The following is a 20,487-nucleotide window of genomic DNA, read 5'->3' on the forward strand; positions in this document are numbered from 1 at the left end:
AACTGATGTACATTACAATAATGAAAGGCGTACCGAGGTAGGTGTAAAATAGAGGAAAAAACAAAACGGTACAATAAAATCCATAGAACAAATGAGATAGACTCCTCCGACCACTCATATTTTATTATACAACTGTTGTGCTTTAATCTTTAATAATTGGCCTTTTTTAATTTTCACATTATAACTTGGATAAAATGGACATGACTATAAAGGGCTTTTTTTTTAAGACCACATGCTCTCTTCAGATTTATAGAACTTGGAAGCCCACTAGCCAAAGGTTACCAAATCCTCCACTTAAGTGCTTAGCAAAGCCTGTTGTAGTGAGTTACAACACAACCGTTCCTCAGGAAGGAACACGGAGAATAACTGTCAAACACAGTAAATGACAACCATCTATTCTTTTGTTTAAGCACAGCCCTCAATACAGACGTGACAATCTCTTCCAACACAATATTTCCTATATCTAAAAGAATGGAATAAGAATAAAAACAGTTTATAAAAAACATTCTTGTCTCACCAGTGAATGTGTCCTTAATCTTCACTTGCTCCCGGATGGTGAAGATGCTCAAACACTGAGGCTGACAAGAACCCCTGTAAGTGCCAACTTGACTACATCAGGAAAGAAGGACCTTGCAAAGGTAGGTACTTGTAATTTTCAATAGTCTTTTGAAAAGAAATCCAGACTCACTTCTTTTATCTTTGGATTTTTCAAGATAATTAAAATGTTCAGGCACTGTGGGTAAACTTCTGACCTGTTTTTAATGCAAATACAGTCAGTGATGCTGTTTTCATATATTTGCAAAATATGTTATAGAGTATTATGAAGATAAATATTCATTAGGTCCCATTTAAAAGAGTTTGTTCCAACTAATAGGCCATTTCTACATGTCTCTTCCAGAATTTTAATGTCAAATCACAATCAGTTACCTGATATTAGACTTAAATTAACTGAATGTTTATCCTAACATAATGGATGAATGTTGTCGTTCAGATTATTTCTTTTTTTTTTTTTACTGTACTTTAGGTTCTGGGGTACATGTGCAGATCATGCAGGATTGTTGCATAGGTACACACATGGCAATGTGGTTTGCTGCCTCCATCCCTCCATCACTTACATCTGGCATTTTTCCCCATGTTATCCCTCCCTTCCCCCCAATAGACCCCAGTGTGTGATGCTCCCCTCCCTGTGTCCTTGTGTTCTCATTGTTCAACACCCACCTATGAGTGAGAACATGTGGTGTTTGATTTTCTGCTCTTGTGTTAGTTTGCTGAGAATGATGGTTTCCAGGTTCATCCATGTCCCTACAAAGGATACTAACTCATCATTTTTTATGGCTTCATACTATTCCATGGTGTATATGTGCCACATTTTCCTTGTCCAGTCTATCGATGGGCATTTGGGCTGGTTGCAGGTCTTTGTTATTGTAAACAGTGCTGCTATGAACATACATGTGCATGTATCCTTATAATAAAATGATTTATAATACTTTGGGTATATGCCCAGTAATGGGATTGCTGGGTCAAATGGAATTTCTATTTCTAAGTCCTTGAAGAATCGCCACACTGTCTGCCACAATGGTTGACCTAATTTACACTCCCACCAACAGTGTAAAAGTGTTCCTATTTTTCCACATCCTCTCCAGCATCTGTTGTCTCCAGATTTTTTAATGATCACCATTTTAACTGGCATGAGGTGGTATCTCAATGTGGATTTGATTTGCATTTCTCTAATAATCAATGATGATAAGCAGATTATTTCAACTCAAAAACCTAACTGTAGCATCCCTGTTTTTTATGGTAGGATTAAATTCTTTAAAAATTAATGTGTAATTCTCTCTTATTCCATTATTCTAATTCTGCAGTTTAATAAGAGCATAGATAAAAGCATAGAACTAAAAAAATAAGAGCATGTTAAATAAATGAAAACAAAAGAAGAAAATTTTCTTTTCTTTCTTATGGAATTTTTGAGAAAAATGTATTTTTTTTATTGTTCACAATAGTACAACAGATTAAAAACAATGGCTTTGAAGTCATGTTTGCAAACCTAGCTTTGTCACTTACTGGCTTTGTGACCTTGAATAAGTTGCTTAAACTTTGTTGGTTTTTCTACTGTAAAATGAAGATGATTACATCTACTTCTTAAGGTTGTTGTAGAAATAAGTAACAAATGTAAATTAAATTTGCCCAATTTGTAAATCAGCTCAGTAAGTGGTAACTCCTCTTTACACAAATAGTGGGATTGTTTTCTAGAAAAGAGACTATGTCCTTATGACATACTGTACTAATTGTCAAAAACCATCATCTCTCAAATCCTTTGTAGTTCATATTCCATGACTTCACAAAATGGATTCCTAATCCAATAAAATATCTGCTTTAATCACACAACTCTTGATACTATACAGTAGTTGAGAGCGGTTGCAACTTAAATAATATGAAACTCACAAAATACTTATATTCAATGTTGAAATGCAGTTTGTAGCACCACTTGAATAATGATGAGTATTTCTAAAACTCAAAATTTTTCAATATTTCTATTTCCTATTCTACCTGCTTCATAATGTTAAAATTTTAAGTTGAGAAACAGTCTCTTTTGCAAGAATGCCAATGTGCAAAATATTAAATATAAAATGTATTAAAGCCAAAATATGTCTTAGCATTTATACTCTACCTCCTCAAAACATTTCTAATTATTTTTTCATTACTCTTAATAATTTCTTCTTCAAGAAATAGTTGTGTTGATAATAATTATTTGTCAAATATGTAGTTGTTGTGTGGATAACAAAGAATGAGTGTTACTTGCTCCTTCAGGGATCAGCCAGGAAGGATGAAACGGCTTCACTTGACCCTGGGCCTCTTTGTGCTCATAGCCTGCTTCTTGGTAAGCATCACTGAGCTCAGTCTGCCTCCAGATCTGATATAAAGTCACTAATATGCTACTTAAATCCATTAATACACAATTTGAATATTTCCATATGTGACAACCAGCTATTTTTTTCCATTTAGGTGGTGAAACAAACCACTGTAAAATTATTTCTTCAATAACAATTATTTACTGCCTACCAAGTTCTGTGTACTATTCTAGACAGTGGGAGACAGTAGCAGGCAAAACAATTTATGGTATGTTACTAGTAACAAATGCTAAGGAGAAAAAAATAAGCAGGTAAGGGTACTATACATAAGGATCAGCTTAAATTTTTTGACAGCATGGCCAGGAAACACCTCTGAAAAGGTGTCTCTTGAGGAAAGAATAAAGGAGAGAGCTAAAGTTGAGACTCCTTTGAAGAACAGTCTTCCAAGCAGAGGGAACAACACGGGCAAAAGCACTGATGAAATGTACCTGGTGTTTTCCAGAAACAGCAAGGAGATCAATAGGACTGGAGTTGAATGAATGGGAGGGAAAGTAGTATGAGACGATGTCAAAAAGGTGTTGGGAGCCAGATTATCTGGCTTGAAGGTCATAGTAAAAACTTACTCAGAGATGTTGGCAACCACTAAACAGTTTTAAGGGAAGAAATGACATGATTTGATTTATATTTTAAACACATTAGATGCAGCATTGAGAACAACCTGTGTTTTGTATTTATCTAACATGTTTTAAGCACACTAGTTATTGTGTTGAGAATTAACTGTAAGAGGATACAATTAGAAGTGGGAAGACTAGTTAGGCAGTTACTATAGTAATTAAGTGAAAGACGATGGTGGCTTAGAGCATAATGGTAACAGTGGATATGGTTGGCACAAGTGAAATCTTAGATATATTTTGAAGTAGACTTAACAGAATGGATTGGATGTGGAGCATGAGAGAGAAGTCAAATTTGACTACAAAGTTTTATCCTGAACAATTAGACAATAGAATTTGCCATCAGCTGAGGTGGGGAAGGTTGCATTTCAAAAGTTTAGGGGAAGATCGGAAGTTCAGTTTGGATCTAACAAGTTTTGAAATCGCTATTAGAGTAGAGATCAAGCATAAATCAAGTACAGATTTCACAGAGATTGTTGGATGGAAGATTCTAAGTTCAAGGAAGAGATATGAAAGTTACAAAATTGGTTGGCATGAGAATGAGTGAGAGCATCAAGGAAGTTTGTGTAGATGGTGAAGAGGGCACACCAAAGAATGATATTGGTTCTCCAAAATTAAGGCATCAGCAAGAAAGAAAAGCCTAGCAAAGAAGACTGGCAGGATATAAGAACGTCTAGGAGTGTTTGTATCCATGAAGACAACTGGAAAAATAATGTTCCAAAGAGATGAGTATAACCAGCTGTATCAAATGCTGATGACACGTCAAGTAAAATGAGGACCAGAATTAAACACTGGACTTCCCTACATGGAGATTACTGTTTATCTTGATGAGAATGGTTTCTGTGACATACTAGAGATAAAATCATGACGTGGAGTGAATTTAAGAGAGAATGAAAGAAGAGGATTTGAGAGTGAGAATAAATCACTTCCCAGTTGTCTTTTTTTTTTTTTTTTCTGCAAAGAGCAGCAAAATAATGAGTTGTACCTGGTAAGAAAAGTGGGTTAAGAAGGATGTTTTTATGCTGATAGAGACATTCTGGGAAAATAAAAATGCTGATGCAGAAGAATTGTTGGAGTGATGTCCTTAAATAGGGGAGAGAGAGTTACATCTAGAGCACTGGTGAATAGATAAGCTTTAGAGAGGAGCTATACATCTACATCTCCAGTCACAACTGGGAAGATACAGTAGGTAAGTACAGATGCTGGTAGGTGGGCAGATGTGGTGGGAGTTTTGGACGAAGTTCTCTTCTGTTCCTCCAATTTTCTCAGAAAAGGTGGAAGCAAGGTTATTAGCTGAGAAGGGGGCTGGAAGAGGTTTGAAGGTATTCTGGGGAAATGGACAGAATGAGAATTAACCATGCAGAAAAAGTGAAAGACTGAGGGCACTAGGGTATATGTGGTTGTCTGGCAGCATTGAGTGAGCACCTAGGGAGTGAGCATAGATGGAAAAGAAGAGAGGAATGGAATCTGAGCCCTGGGGCAATCTACCATGCACAGACACTGAGACTTCTGGTTTCATTTGGGGAGGTTCATCTGATGGGAAGTGAATTTTCTTAATACTTTGTATTTAACTTTGGTTAAGCACCTTAATATATTGGTGTCTAATTTGGAAGCCATATCAGTTTTTGTTCGGTGTATGTTTCTCTAGTTCTGAAACAAGTATTAAAGAAAACCTTAATATGTGACTTTTTACTGTACATTTATCTCATCTACATATCATAGAGGCTCATGCTCAGTGATATCAAGGTCTTAGTTCAGAAAAATAAAAGTAATATGTATTTTAGGGCATACGGACAAATGAGAATTATCTAGTATTCTAAAGCATCCTAAAGGAGTGTTGGGGATTTGGACAGGAGTTGGTGTCATGAAACATTTTAAAGCAGCAGGTGGGGAGGCAGGGCAGGATGTGTATAAGGAGTGTATACAGAACATGTATCACACCAAAAACACAATCCTATATATTTTTAACAATCAGCAAGGAAGAAGCCAAGGCTAGTTCTTTAGGGGAAATGATAACGGCGATAGAATATTAAACACAATCATCCCAGAGAAAAATATACAAAATGTATGTTAAGTGGTATCACGAAGAAAAGCATTCACAAACCACTCTTTACATCACTGGTAAAAGAGTAAGACAGTGTGCTACAGAAGTGCAGATCATGGTCTGACTTGTTAGCAAGAATAAATACCTTGAATTTAACTCTGAACAAGATAAAAAAAACCATCAGGGAGAGAAGCAATGTCACCTACTCTACATTTTTAAAAGGATCACTTAGGGCTACCATATGGAGAAAATATTTAGATTCTGATTCCATTTCTTTAATGGTCATAGAATTCTAGAAATTTTCTTTTTTTGTTTTGTTTTGGGTTTTTTGTTTTGTTTTGTTTGTTTGTTTTTGAGATGGATTCTCACTCTGAAGCCCAGGCTGGAGTGCAGTGGCATGATCTTGGCTCACTGCAACCTCCGCCTCCTGGGTTCAAGGGATTCTCCTGCCTCAGCCTCTACAGTAGCTGGGATTATAGGTGCCTGCCACCACACCCAGCTAATTTCTGTAATTTTAGTAGAGACAGGGTTTCACTGGGCTAATCTCAAACTCCTTACCTTTTGATCTGTGGCCTTGGACTCCCAAAGCGCTGGGATTATAGGCGTGAGCCACTGTGCCCAGCCTGAAATTTTCTATTTCGGGTTTTATTAGTATGTTATATTTTTCTAGGAATTTGTTTGTTTTATTATTTTTTATGCTTAACATATCTATAATGATCTTTTTTAATTCTAATATTGGTGAATTTTCTTTCTTGCTGAGTCTTACCAGATTTCTTGATTCTATGTCTTTTCAAATAACTATATTTTAGCTTTTTGATCCTTTCTATGTTGATTTCTATATTCTTAATTTTTGCTCTTTAACTTTTTTCTTTTTAGGATTCATTTTTATACATTTTCTAACTTAAGAAGAAATAACTTGTTAATTTTATATTTTCTTTATCATAAATTATTAAGACTAAAAAATTTCCTTTCTGTGCTTCAACTATATCCCATAAATTCAGTACTAAATACTTTCTAATTACCAAAAATATTCTAATAAAATTTATTTTTAGCACATGAATTACTTAAAAATGTACTTTCTAATTTCCAAACACATTTCTAGGATTGATTGGTTCACAATGTCATTGCGTTGTGGTTAGAGACCATGGACTGAATAATGCATATCTTTTGATATTTGTTAAGATTTATTTTGAAGCCCAGATGACGGTCAATCTGTATGATCAATTGTCTATCTCTGAAAAAAATATGTATTCTAAAGTTATTGGATGGGTCGTTCTAAGTATGTATAGTAAGTAAAACATTTTAATTGCATTCAAAGTGATCTCTCTTTTTACTAACTTTTATTAAGTTTTATTAAATTTTAGTTACAAAATCAATGAAGCCTATTAACAATAATATGTGTGGAAATTTTCTACTATGATTTTAGATTTGTTTGTTCCTTCTTAAAGTTCTGTAAATGTTTGCTTACTATATCTTATTCAGGGACTGTGTTATTAGGCATCAAATTTAAACTCATTTTTACTTTCTGGTAAAGTGAACGGCTTATCAGCATGAAGAAGGCCATATTAACTTCAGTAATGCTTTTTGCTTTAAAGTTCACCATGATATTTATGTAGCTACACTACCTATGTTGTTTGTCTTGCATAACTTTTTCTACTTTAACTTTCTTTTTGTAACTTGTGTTTTAAGTTCAGTGGTACAAGTGCAGGTTTGTTACATAGGTAAACTTTTGTCATGGGGGTTTGTTATACAGACTATTTCTTCACCCAGGCATTAAGCCCAACACCCATTAGTTATTTTTCCTGATCCTCTCCCTCTACTCACCCTCCACCTTCCAAAAGGCCCCAGTGTGTGTTGTTCCCCTCTATGTGTTCATGTGTTCTCATCATTTCATCATTGTATATCCTTATGCTTTAGATGAGCCTTTCATAAATAACATATGACTGGAATTTAATTCATTCAGGCTGATACACTGACAATAATCATATTTTTATTATTATATTTTAACTTCTGGAGTACATGTGCAGAACGTGCAGGTTTGTTACATAGGTATACACGTGCCATGGTGGTTTGCTGCATCCATCACCCCATCATCTACATTAGGTATTTCTCCTAATGCTATCCCTCCCCTAACCCCCACTCCCTACTATTCCTCCCCTAGTCCTCCATCCCCCCACAGGCCTCATTGTGTAATGTTCCCCTCCCTGTGCCCATGTGTTCTCATTGTTCAACACCCACTTCTGAGTGAGAATGTGTGTTGTTTGGTTTTCTGTTCTCATGTCAGTTTACTGAGAATGATTGTTTCCAGCTTTATCCATGTCCCTGCAAAGGACATGAACTCATCCTTTTTTATGGCTGCATAGTATACCATGGTATATATGTGCCACATTTTCTTTATCCAGTTTATCATTGATGGGCATTTGGGATGGTTCCAAGTCTTTGCTATTGTGAACAGTGCCACAACAAACATATGTGTGCATGTGTCTTTATAATGGCATAATTTATAATCCATTGGGTATATAACTAGTAATGGGATTGCTAGGTCAAATGGTATTTCTAGTTCTAGATCCTTAAGGAGTCACCACACTGTCTTCCACAATAGTTGAACTAATTTACACTCCCACCAACAGTGTAAAAGCATTCCTATTTCTCCACATCCTCTTCAGCATCTGTTGTCTCCTGATTTTTTAATGATCACCACTCTAACTGGTATGAGATGGTATCTCAATGTGGTTTTGATTTGCATTTCTCTGATGATCAGTGATGATGAGCTTTTTTTCATATGTTCATTGGCTACATAAATGTCTGCTTTTGAGAGGTGTCTGTTCATATCCTTTACTCACTTTTTGATGGAGTTGTTTTTTTCTTGTAAATTTAAGTTCTTTGTAGATTCTGGATATTAGTCCTTTGTCAGATGGGTAGACTGTGAAAATTTTTCTCATTCTGTTGGTTGCCAGTTCATTCTATTGATAGTTTCTTTTGCTGTGCAGAAGCTCTTTAGTTTAATTAGATCCCATTTGTCTATTTTGGCTTTTGTTGTCACTGCTTTTGGTGTTTTAGTCATGAAGTCTTTGCCTATGCCTATGTCCTAAATGGTATTGCCTAGGTTCTCTTTTAGAGTTTTTATGGCATTCGGTCTTATGTTTAAATCTGTAATCCACCTGGAGTTAATATCTTAAAGAGGAACCTTTAATCTATTTTCATTTATTATAATTATTACATTTAGAATAACATCTACAATACTATTTTGTATTTTCTATATTTTTTATTCTTTTTCCTCTCACTTCTTGCTGTCTTTGGGTTGAGTATTGTTTTTTTTTTTAGCATTACATTTCTTTTGCTCCAGTAGTTTGGTAGAAATATTTTCATTCTTTTATGATGACCTAGTACATATAGCCTAAAAATCAAACCCTAAAGTTACTCAGTATCTTTACCCTCCCCTGAACAATAAAAGTCCTAGAATGCCTTAACTCCCTTCCACACCCTCACAATTCATGCACCATTGTTTTCATGATGATTGCTTATCTTTCCTTTTTAAACCCCACAATAAATTATTTTTGCTTCACACAAAATTTGATTTGATTTAACATGTGTTCATTGCTCTTTTTATCTGATACCATCGTTAGGCATGGAATTCTGGGTTGAAATTGCTGTCTTCGCTCGTTGATAACATAATCACACCATCTTGCAATGCTTATTATTAACAGAAACAAATAGAAAGCTCATTAGTTGGGGGGAAATAGGGGAGGGACGGTGGGGGGTGGGGAGCTGGGGAGAGATAGCAAGGGGAGAGATGCCAGAGGTAGGTGATGGGGAGGAAGGCAGCAAATCACACTGCCAAGTGTGTACCTATGCAACAATTTTGCATGTTCTTCACATGTACCCCAAAACCTAAAATGCAATAAAATAAATAAATGGGAAAAAAAAGACCATCTGTCTTTTATGATTTTCAGGTTACTCTTATAATTTTCTCTTTAGTTTTTGGTGCTGCACAGTTTCACTATAAGGTGTAGGGAAATTCATTTTACTTGTTTAGTTGGTATTAGACTTTTTAAATCTATGAGTTGGTATCTTTTAGCAGTTCTACCAAATTCCCAGCCACTGTCTTTTCAAATGATACACTATTGTATTTACTTTCTCTTTTTCTCTTCTGGGATTCAAAAAATGGCATGTTAAGCTATTCTTTGTCACCCTATCTTACATGTCTTTTAACATACTTAATTTTGCCTATTTGATCTCTATGCTGCATTCTAGATAACTTCATTTTTATCTTCCAGTTCTCTCTTGAATTGCATCTAGTCTAAAGTTAAATACGTCCACTGAATTTTTTTAGTTTAACTATTATGTTCTTCCTTTCTAGAAGATATTTCTGCATTGTTTAAAATTTACCTTGTCATCTTCAGGATACTTTATCTGCACATATTTTCAAGATTTTATACTTTTAAATTCCTGCCTGATAATTCCACTATTTGATATTGTTCTGCTGATTCTCAGCAGATGGTGAAATGATGGTGTCTTGTTTCCAGGTAGAGTCATTTATTTCTTACTGTGAGCTTCTCATTCTTTGAGGCCCAGAATGAAGGTGAGTGCCTTCAGAAAGAAAATGTACATATGCACGCACCACTACCACCATCATCATTATTTTGCCGAGAATAATTTGACTTCCATTTCCTGTATGACGCCTTGGTGCATTATTATGGGAACTATGTTTGCTGCTAAAGTTTGTTCTTCTGGTATTTTGGTGAAATCAGAAATTCTACCATTTGCAATGCACCAACTCTAATTACATTCTTTTGAATCTAGTGTGCTTTTATTAAAAGAAGGGAAAGAGGATTTTTTTTTCAATTTATCTTGTCACAGTTATATAGAACTGTTTTACATTTCCTCTAGGAAGCCATGAAATTAGTGCAAGTAATCTATGGATTCATATACTAGTCAGAGCATTTATTATAGGCTGACTAAGCAGAATGTTTCATGTATATGTAAGCCTCTGTCTTTCAATTGCCTGTAGATCTTATTACAATTTACAAAGTACCAATAATTGAAAGTATTACTAATTTCATAGAAGTTATTTGTCATATATTTTCCAAACTAATGGATAATAAAACTGTAATTACTGTAATATGAGATTTCATTATTTTGTGGTTGCTATTATTAATAAAGTCATTTTTCATAAATGAAAAAAAGAAAATGTGCATTCGTTTCTGGTACCTTCCTCAGAATATTACTGGCCTAAGATCACTCTAAGTTAAATACTCACCTTGAAGTTTTTTGGACCACCCAGGATGAAAATTGAGGCTACAGAATCACAAATGTGCTAATCTGTTTTCCAAATTCTGAGCATTAATATCTCCCTCTGCACTAAGCACCAAGTTTCTAATTTTTTTAGCTATCTTTTCTTACACTAATGCTATTCTGCCATAATTGTAGTTTGATAAAACACTTTATGTCCAGTCAGGATAATCCTTCCCATTATCTTCATTATTCAAAAACATGTAGTTGTTCCTACTGTTCTTCCAAAATATATGTTTTATAGTCTGTAAAATTTTTACTGATTTCTCTAGCAGAAATCATTGTTTCTTTATCTACAGTTATTTGCTGGCTCACTCATCTTACCTCTCAATATTTTGTTTGCTATATTCCCCCTTTACTTTTGCAATCTTCTTTTCTCACTGTGCTACTACAGTTCCCCAATACACATGCTATGAATACGACAGCCACCAGAATTCAGAGGTGTCCACAGTCTGGTGATGAGGAAAGGTACAGTGATAATTATTATGCTACAGTGTATCTGCTACAAGGATAGTATATGCAAATAAAATTCTAGGAACACTAAGAAAAGGTGGTAAAACCAGTGATCTCCCTTGCACTCCTCAAACTTAACCATTATTCATTTTGCTTTGTTGCTTCTCCTCAGGCCAACTGTAACATCTTCAGAGGCTTAAAACAATAGTTCAGAATTGAAGAATATAATATACCAAAATTTGTAGATCTCTTCTTAGATACCTACTACATACTAACAATTTTTTTATCTACTAAACCATTTTATTAGAATTATTTCTTTTTGTGATGATTTTTTCATTGTGATGAAAACACTAAACAAGAGATCTACCCTCTTAACATTTTAAGTATACAATAATGTTAAGTACAAGCAAAATGTTGCATAGCAGATCTCTAGAAATTAATTACCTGGCATAACTAAAACTTTATAACTATTGAATGGAAATCTCCCATTTTTCTCTTCCCTCAGCCGCTGGCAACCATCATCCTACTCTGTTTCTATGTGTCACTATTTGAAATATACTTTATATGTCTTATATACTTCTATATGTTTCATTATTTTAGTTATATATGCGGTATCATGCAGAATTTGTCCTTCCATGACTAGCTTGTTTCACTTAGAATAATTTCCTTGAGGTTCATATGTATTGTCACAAATGATAGTATATCCTTATTTTTTAAGGCTAAATAATATCCTATTATATGTATATATACCATATTTTTTTTACCCATTCATCCATTGATGAATATTTAGGTTGTTTTCACATTTTGACATATCCAAAAAATTATTGACAAGACTAATATCATTAAGATTTTCCCATGTGTTTTCCTGTGGAATTGTAAAATTGTGTTTAAGTCTTCAATCCATTTTGAGTTGATTTTTGTGTATGGTGTAAGATGAGGGTTCCATTTCATTCTTTTGTTTGCGGGGTATTCAGTTTTCTCAACACTATCTTTGGGCTCAGTTTATTTTTCATTGCCCAGTTCTTTGAGCTGTAAAGTTAGGCTTTTTATTTGAGATGGTATAGACTTCCCTCTTAATACTAATTTTCCTGCATCGCATGAGTTTTGACATATTGCATTTTTGTTTTCATTTGTCTCAAGTTATGTTCTAATTTGCATTTTAATTGTTTCTTTGGCTCACTGGTTGTTCAAGAAAGTGCTAAACTTCCACATATTCATAAATTTTCCAGTTTTCTTGTACTATTTATTTCTATTTTCATGTCATAGTGGTCAGAAAAGATATATGGGATAATTTCAATCTTCTTAAACTTGTTAAGACTTTTGTGACCTAAAATGTTAGCTAACCTAGATAATATTCCATGTGCTCTTGAGAAGAACATATACTATGCTTCTGTTGGTGGAGTTTCCAGTGACCTGTCTTCAAGTTCACTAATCCTATTTTCTGCTTGATTCAGTCTGCTGTTGAATCCTGCTAGTGAATTTTTTAGTTATTATATCCTTTAGCTCTATCACTTCTATTTGATACTTCTTGATATTTTCTATCAGTTGAAATATTCACTTTGATCATACATTGTTCTGACCTTGTTGAGCATACTTATGGTAGTTATATTAAATTCTCTGTCAAGTAAATTACTTACATACATTTCATTAAAGCTAGCTTTAGTGATTTATCTTATTCTTTTGTTAGAAATATATTTCTGTGTTTTCTCATCTTTATTGAGTCTTTTAATTGCTTTCTGGACATTAGACAAAACTGGTAGCTCTCTCAATCTTCAAAGACTGGTCACATACATGAGATGATTCTCACCAATTAACTTGAGAGAGATTTTGGGAAAATCCAAACCTTCAAGCTAGTTCAAATTGCTATTTTTGTTCTCAGTGGCCTCTAACCCAGGTCTGATCTGGGTAATCTAAGATAGGAGAGACAGAAGCTAGTGCCTTGAGAAGTACCCAGAAAAATCAGAACATTGAGCATATGGTCTCATCCTTTCCGTCCTCCCCACAGGGAGAATCGGGGAGCTGGAGATTTCCTCACAATCATATGGTGCTGCCAAGTGTAATGTTTATAGAGAAAAGGTGTATTAAGTATTCCTACCAGCCTAAATGTGGCTTGTTTCACACTTTCCTGGGAATGCAAGGGCCTCCTAACTTGTGTGTGGTTTTCTCACGGAATTTTTCTGTGTATTGTTTTTGAATCTGTGTGTCTGAGGGGGAAAGGAGGATCCTGGGATGCTTACCCTGCCATCTTGCTGGCATTCCTCTACTAATTACCTTTTTTATTTCACTTAACCTTCACAATAACCTTAAAAATGACTACTACTATTTTTGTAATTCTTTTATGTGTGTGTTATGAACCAAACCTTGGATAAGTTAAAAAGAAAAGTTTCCCAAGGCTACATAGCTGAATAATCAGTGGCAAAACCACAATGATGAACTAGGTCCATTTGATTCCTCAGTCCATGCTCATAAACATTAACATATTTACAGTCTTTCCCAATAATATATCGTTCTCTATTTCAATTTTTCAAAATCAACCTAAGAAGAATTTAAGAAATATCATAAACTGAAATCAATTTTTAAAAAAAAATACACAGAACTTAATATCATCTATAAGTCCTTTTGTCAGTTGTCAATAGGAAGTTAATAATGTGGACAGTTTTTCAAACAGCCAAGTTAACTAATCTGTGCCTAAAAAGAAACTGAGGTTGGCACTAATTAGGATACACCACCATGCAGGACTTCTATGATAGAAGATGAGTTTATGCAAAGTGCTTAGCAATGATCCTGGAACACTGTAAGCACTCAACAAATATTGGCATCAACATAAAAGTAAAATAATAATAAAAATACAGAAACACATAAATGAGAAACTGAAAAACCACTGAAACACTAAAAAATGTTCAGAAGAAAAATTTCAAATTGTGAGTAATTTGAAAACTGTTTCACAGGGAAAATCAATGGTAAGAAAACATGATGTTTAGGCTGAAGCAGGGAAGCCTTAAGGGGACTTTGATACAAACTGTCAAATATATACTCAATCAATTGATATTTTTGTGACCTTTTCTTCAACTTTTATTTTAGATTCAGGGGCACAAGTGCAAGTTCCTTACCTGGGTATATTGTATAATGCTGAGGTTTGACATGTGAATGATCCTGTCACCCACGTACTGAGTGTAGTACCCAAAAAATAGTTTCTCAACATTGACCTCCTCCCTTCTTCCCCACTCTGGTATTCCCCAATGTCTATTTTTGCCATTTATTTGTTGATGAGTACTCGATGTTTATCTCCCACTTATACATGAGAATATGAGGTATTTGGGGTTTTTGGTTTTATTTTACTTATTTATTTATTTATTTTTGAGATGAAATTTTGCTCTTGTTGCCCAGGCTGGAGTGCAATGGCACAATCTCAGCTCACTGCAACCTCCACCACCCAGGTTCAAGAGATTCTCCTGCCTAGGCCTCCGGAGTAGCTGAAATTACAGGCATCCACCACCACGCCCAGCTAATTTTTTGTATTTTTAATAGAGACAGGGTTTCACCACGTTGGCCAGGCTGATCTTCCTGACCTCAGGTGATCCGCCTGCCTCAGCCTCCCAGAGTGCTGGAATTACACACGTAAGCCTCTGCACCCAGCAGAGGTATTTGGTTTTCTGTTCCTGCATTAATTCACTTAGGGTAATGGTCTCCATCTCCATCCAAGTTGCTGCAAAGGACATAATTTTATTCTTTTTTATGGCTGCATAGTTTTCCGTAGTATATATTTACCACATTTCCTTTATCCAGTCCACCATGAATGGGCACCAAGGTTCATTCCATGTCTTTGCAATTATGAATAGTGCTGTGATGAACATATGAGTACATGTGTGTCTTTTTGGTAGACAACTTGTTTTCTTTTGGATATATTTAGTAATGGGATTTCTGGGTCAAATTGTAGTTCTAAGTTCTTTAAGAAATCTCCAAACTGCTTCCACAGGGGCTGAACTAATTTACATTCCCATTAGCAGTGTATTAATGTTTCCTTTTCTCCACAGTCTCCCAGCATCTGTTGATTTTTGACTCTTTAATGATAGCCATCCTGCCTAGTGCATGATGATACGTCATTGTGATTTTGATTTATATTTCTGTAATGATTAGTGATAATGAGTATTTTATGTATGTTTTTGGCCACTTATATGTCTTCCTTTGAAAAGTGTCTGTTTGTTTTGTGACCATCTTTATGGAAGATATAATCATTAATATTAACAAGGAAACTACAAATAAATAATGGATAATTTCTAGCTGCAATAAATTTTTACTGGGGTAAAATTAATTAATAACATTTATTTTATTTACATACAAATAAATAACTATATATTAATACAAAATATAACAGATGTGACTTCTAAAATTAAAAATCCCTTTTGGCGCAAAGGATCAGAAGGAAAGTATAATATTTTAAAAATGTATGGGATTACTCTCAGCCAGAGATGTGAACTATTGGCTTTTCAAACCCAGAGAATTGTTAACACAGAGCCAGTTACCAAGGCCCAGAAGGGGAGCAGGAAGGAGGGATGAAGAGAGGATAATTAATGGGTACAAATATAGTTTGATAAAAGAAATAAAACCTCATGTTTGATAGATTTACAGGGTAGCTATAGATTATAATAATCTATTGTATTATTTCAAGATAGCTGGAAGAGAATAATTAGAATATTTCTAGTACAAAGAAAAGACAGACATTTAAGTTGATAGATATCCCAATTAAACTGATTTGATCTTTACAAATTGTGTGAATGTATTATATTATCACACATATCCTGGGAAAAGAAACATACAAAGTTGGTAAGTGATGTCAGAAATGAAAAGTGGAAAATGCAGAATTTAAAAGTCCAAAGTACATATTTGGATCAAATCATGAGGAGCTAGAAATGATCAATTCAATCTAAAACTTAATCCTACAAAATCAAATTTCTAAATTAGGAAATGGGAACAGTTTCCATCAAAACTGAAAATATTATAGGAAATGTTTGTGAAGATTATCGAGTTGTCCGAGAAATGTGCTGAAAATGGTTAAACAGAAAGTGGTGGAGAAAAAATATTTGGAAAGTTATTATACAAAAGATGCCAAAATCTTTTTCAGTAAACATAATTGAGTACCTAAAATGGGCAAGTCCCTTAGCTTAAGTCTCTGCATACAATTAGTCCCTTAGTCCATCTATGAATTTAAAGTATTGCCATTTAGTAGAGAAATAAGAGCCTCCCATTCTCATTCACAGTATCTATTATGGGTAGAGGATGTTGTAGTCTCTGTAACTTTGTGCTGGTAGTACCATATGATATTTGGAGAACCCTCCTGAACCAAAGCTTTACTCTCAATACATTAGTTGTCTCAGATAAAAGAGTTTTCCTATTATTCAATAATAAAATAGTGTTACCAGTGCATGAAGAGAGCTTACTCACTCAAGATTTTTAATAAGTGAAAATTTAAATAAGCGTTTATTCATGCTAAATGTTTTTCCTTTTTCTTCCTGCAGACAACTAGAACCCAAGAGGTACAAAATGGACTGAAAAACAAGACTACATGTGAATCCATCTGCACAAGCATCATCTTCACTTCAGTATGCACCATCCTTGAGGAGAAGTCAGATACGTATGCAGCTAAATTCACCTTCTCAACAAGGACCTAGAGGCTCTCGTGCCCATTTAAATCCCTCTGGCCCAAAGAGATCTGCAAAGATAAAATCTAGTCAAACCTCTGCCTTACAACAAAGTAGCCAACAACCCCAAAATTGTCTGAATTTATCAGTTAAACCAAAATCTAGCATCACTGTAACAGAGGCAGGTAAACCCACTCAAAAGTTAATTAAAAGTAGTACACTCCTCATGGGCAACCACATTCATACAAAATCTGATCAAACCAAATTTCCTTCATCTCAAAATAATATTCAACCCAAAACTAAGCCAAACTTATTAAATAACCCATAAACATTTAGCCAATCAAAGTCTTGGTCAAAAACACATGAACAAAATAAATGGACAAAAAGATCAGCATGTTATAATGGGAAATTACCTAAATGGGACTAAAAAACAAACATTAGGTACACAGAAAGCATCCAGTAAATCTAAACTTAAAAAAAGTAAAACCATAAAGCAACCACTCAGTAGTCAAATAAAAGCTCCTGTACAAAAACAAACTAACCAAAGATAATACAATTTCAGTAATTCTCAAACACAACAAACCCCATTTTCAAAGCCTAAAGCAAAATCTAGTGGACAAAACTAAACTAAACAGAAAAAACAACAAAGTAAGCTGAGAACTAAAAATTTAGGCTGCACAATCTACAACTTGGCCAATTAAAACCTGACCAGATATCTCTTGAACAAAACAGTGGCCACCAACCCCAAAATAATACAAAATTAACAGCTCACAAAAATCTAGCATTTCTAAAATGACTTGTTAAAATATCTAAAAAATTACCAAAGAAATATATATCACCCATGAGTGTTATTATTCAACAGACACAAGCCAAACTCAAACATCTTTATCTCCAAATGCTAAAAACAATGATCACCAACAAGCAAAACTACAGATATTAGGCCAAAAGAAAATATCCAGCCAACCAAAACTCAAGAAGAAAACAATTATTAAACAGCAATCACATCAAATAAAAAACTTCATATGACAGCAAAATGAACAGAGAAAACATCATTTCAACACAACTGAAAAGAAAAAGATTAGATACTCTAAACTGAAAATAAAAGCAAATGAACAAAAAAGGTTAGTAAAAGCCAAGTATGGACCCCATCCATCTGGTCAACCAAATCTTCATCAGCAATCTTCTGCACCACAGAGTAGCCAACAAGTCCAAAACCCCAAGAATTCAACAGCTTAGAAGAAACCTAGAATGGCCAAATCTTACCAAAGTAACACTGCTAATAACTTACCAATGAAATCTCAGTCTCACTTCATTTCCAATGTTCAGAATCCAAAACAGTCTAAGCCATCTTTAACTGATAAAACAAATGGCCAACACCAACCTAAACCACCAAAAATAGCTGTTCAACCCAAACTTCCTAAAAATATAACCATTGGGCAACAATCCAGTCAAACAAACTCTCCAGTAAGAAAAATCATGGACCAGCAAAAACATCATTTCAATATTTCTGAAATAAAGCAAACTACAATCTCAAAAGCTAAGGCTACAGCAAATAGAAAAAATAGAAGTAAACAGGTAAAGCAGAAAATCGGCCAGCATAAATCTGACCAAACTGGGCCTAGAAATCACCAAGCTGATCAACCCAAGCATGTTTTAAAAATCACACAAAAAATGTCAATCATCTCCCAAATACCAGTAATTCAACAACTTCCAAGAAAATTAACAAAACTAAATTTCAGGCAGGAAAGCCTGATAAAAAGATCCCAAGAATATCTAAGCCTCATTTCACGACCAAAGTTCTGCAAAATCCCAAAAGATTCAATCTACCAAAAGAAACTTCTATTGGTAAAAGCAATGGTCACCACCAAACTAGGCCAAAATCATTAGATGCACAGAACACACCTATCCTATCAAAACCTCATAATAATAATGCAACCAAGAAACAGCAAGGCAGTCAAACAAAGATTCGTGCACAAAAACAAATTAGCCAAAAGAAATAAAATCAAAATGCTACTACAAAATCTTCAAAGTCAACACTGATTGCAAGAGCAAACAGAACCAAAAAAGTAAAACCACTAAAACCAAGCAAAACCACTAAAAATTTATCAAGGAAATCTAAACCTTATGTTGGTGCCAAATTTCAACAAAACTTAAAAGGATCCAAACTATCCTCAGTTTCAAATGGTTCAAGAAAAATCCAACAGAAAACCAAGCCACAACCATCAGATTCAAAACAAACACCTAGCCAAGTAAAACCTCATATAAACCCATCCATAAAGCACCAAATAAGTCAAGCAAAGACTGATCCATATACTCCCAAAAATTATCAGATTGGGCTCTCAAAATGTTACTTGAATAAATCAATAGAAAAACAAGCTATCCAAAGAAAACCTAAGGCTAAAGCAACTACACAACAGAGGATCAAAAAAACAAGGCATCCTCCTTCTCGTCAGAGACCTCCCCAATGAGGCCATCAGAGTCATCACCCTTGCCAATCAAAATCTAGACAAAAGGTGCCTCCACTTGCACATCCTGCTATACAAAACCTATATCCTAATCCACTTTATTTTCATCCACATAAACCTTTCCAGTACCCTGGATCATATAAGCATTGTATAAGGCAACCTGGGAAAAAGCAACCACCTCTCAGACCTCATTGAAAGCCAGCATTGCAACCTAAACCTGCCTGTCTCCCTCATCATCCAAGAGTACATCCTACCCTACAACCTGGGAAGTTGCCAACCAATATTAATCTGACTTCTAAAACTGTATCCTCAGAACCATTGTTATTGACCACCAAAGCATCTACAAACATTAAATCTGCATCGATGAGCAGAAAGTCCATCACAAGCCTGGTGATCTCTATAACCAAATCTTCCCCAATTTTTAATCCTGTAGCTACAGCCACAAAACCCACTGTTTCTACCAAGCTTGTGGTTAATAACCCAAAATTCTCCACTACTGAAAATGTTCCTACCACCAAATCCTCCACCATTAATAAACCTACCACAGCTACTATTACATCAACTACCACAACAACCATTGTAATCCCCATCACCAAATCTACCACCACCTCTAAGTATTCTACCTCCACCACCAAATATACCACTACCTCCAAGCCTGCAACCTCCACCACCAAATCTACCCTTACTTCTAAGCCTACCACCTCTGCAACTAAATCTACCACCATTTCTAAGCCTGCTATCTTTGACACCAAATCTACTACCAACTCTAAATCTGCTACATTCATCACCAAATTTACCGCCAACTCTAAACCTGCTACCTCCATCACCAAATCTACCACCACATCTAAACCTGCGACTTCCACCACCAAATCTACCACTATTTCTAAGCCTGCTACCTCTACCACCAAACATACCACCAATTCTACAGCTGCTACCTCTACCACCAAATCTGTCACTACCTCTAAGCCTGCAGTCTTCACCACCAAATCTACCATTACTTCTAAGCCTACAACCTCTGCCAGCAAATCTGCCACCATTTCTAAGCCTGCTACCTTCATTACCAAATCTACCACC

The sequence above is a fragment of the Sapajus apella genome, unplaced genomic scaffold, assembly GCF_009761245.1.
Source record: "Sapajus apella isolate SASKATOON/1434 unplaced genomic scaffold, GSC_monkey_1.0 scaffold108, whole genome shotgun sequence".
Lineage (NCBI taxonomy): Eukaryota > Metazoa > Chordata > Mammalia > Primates > Cebidae > Sapajus > Sapajus apella.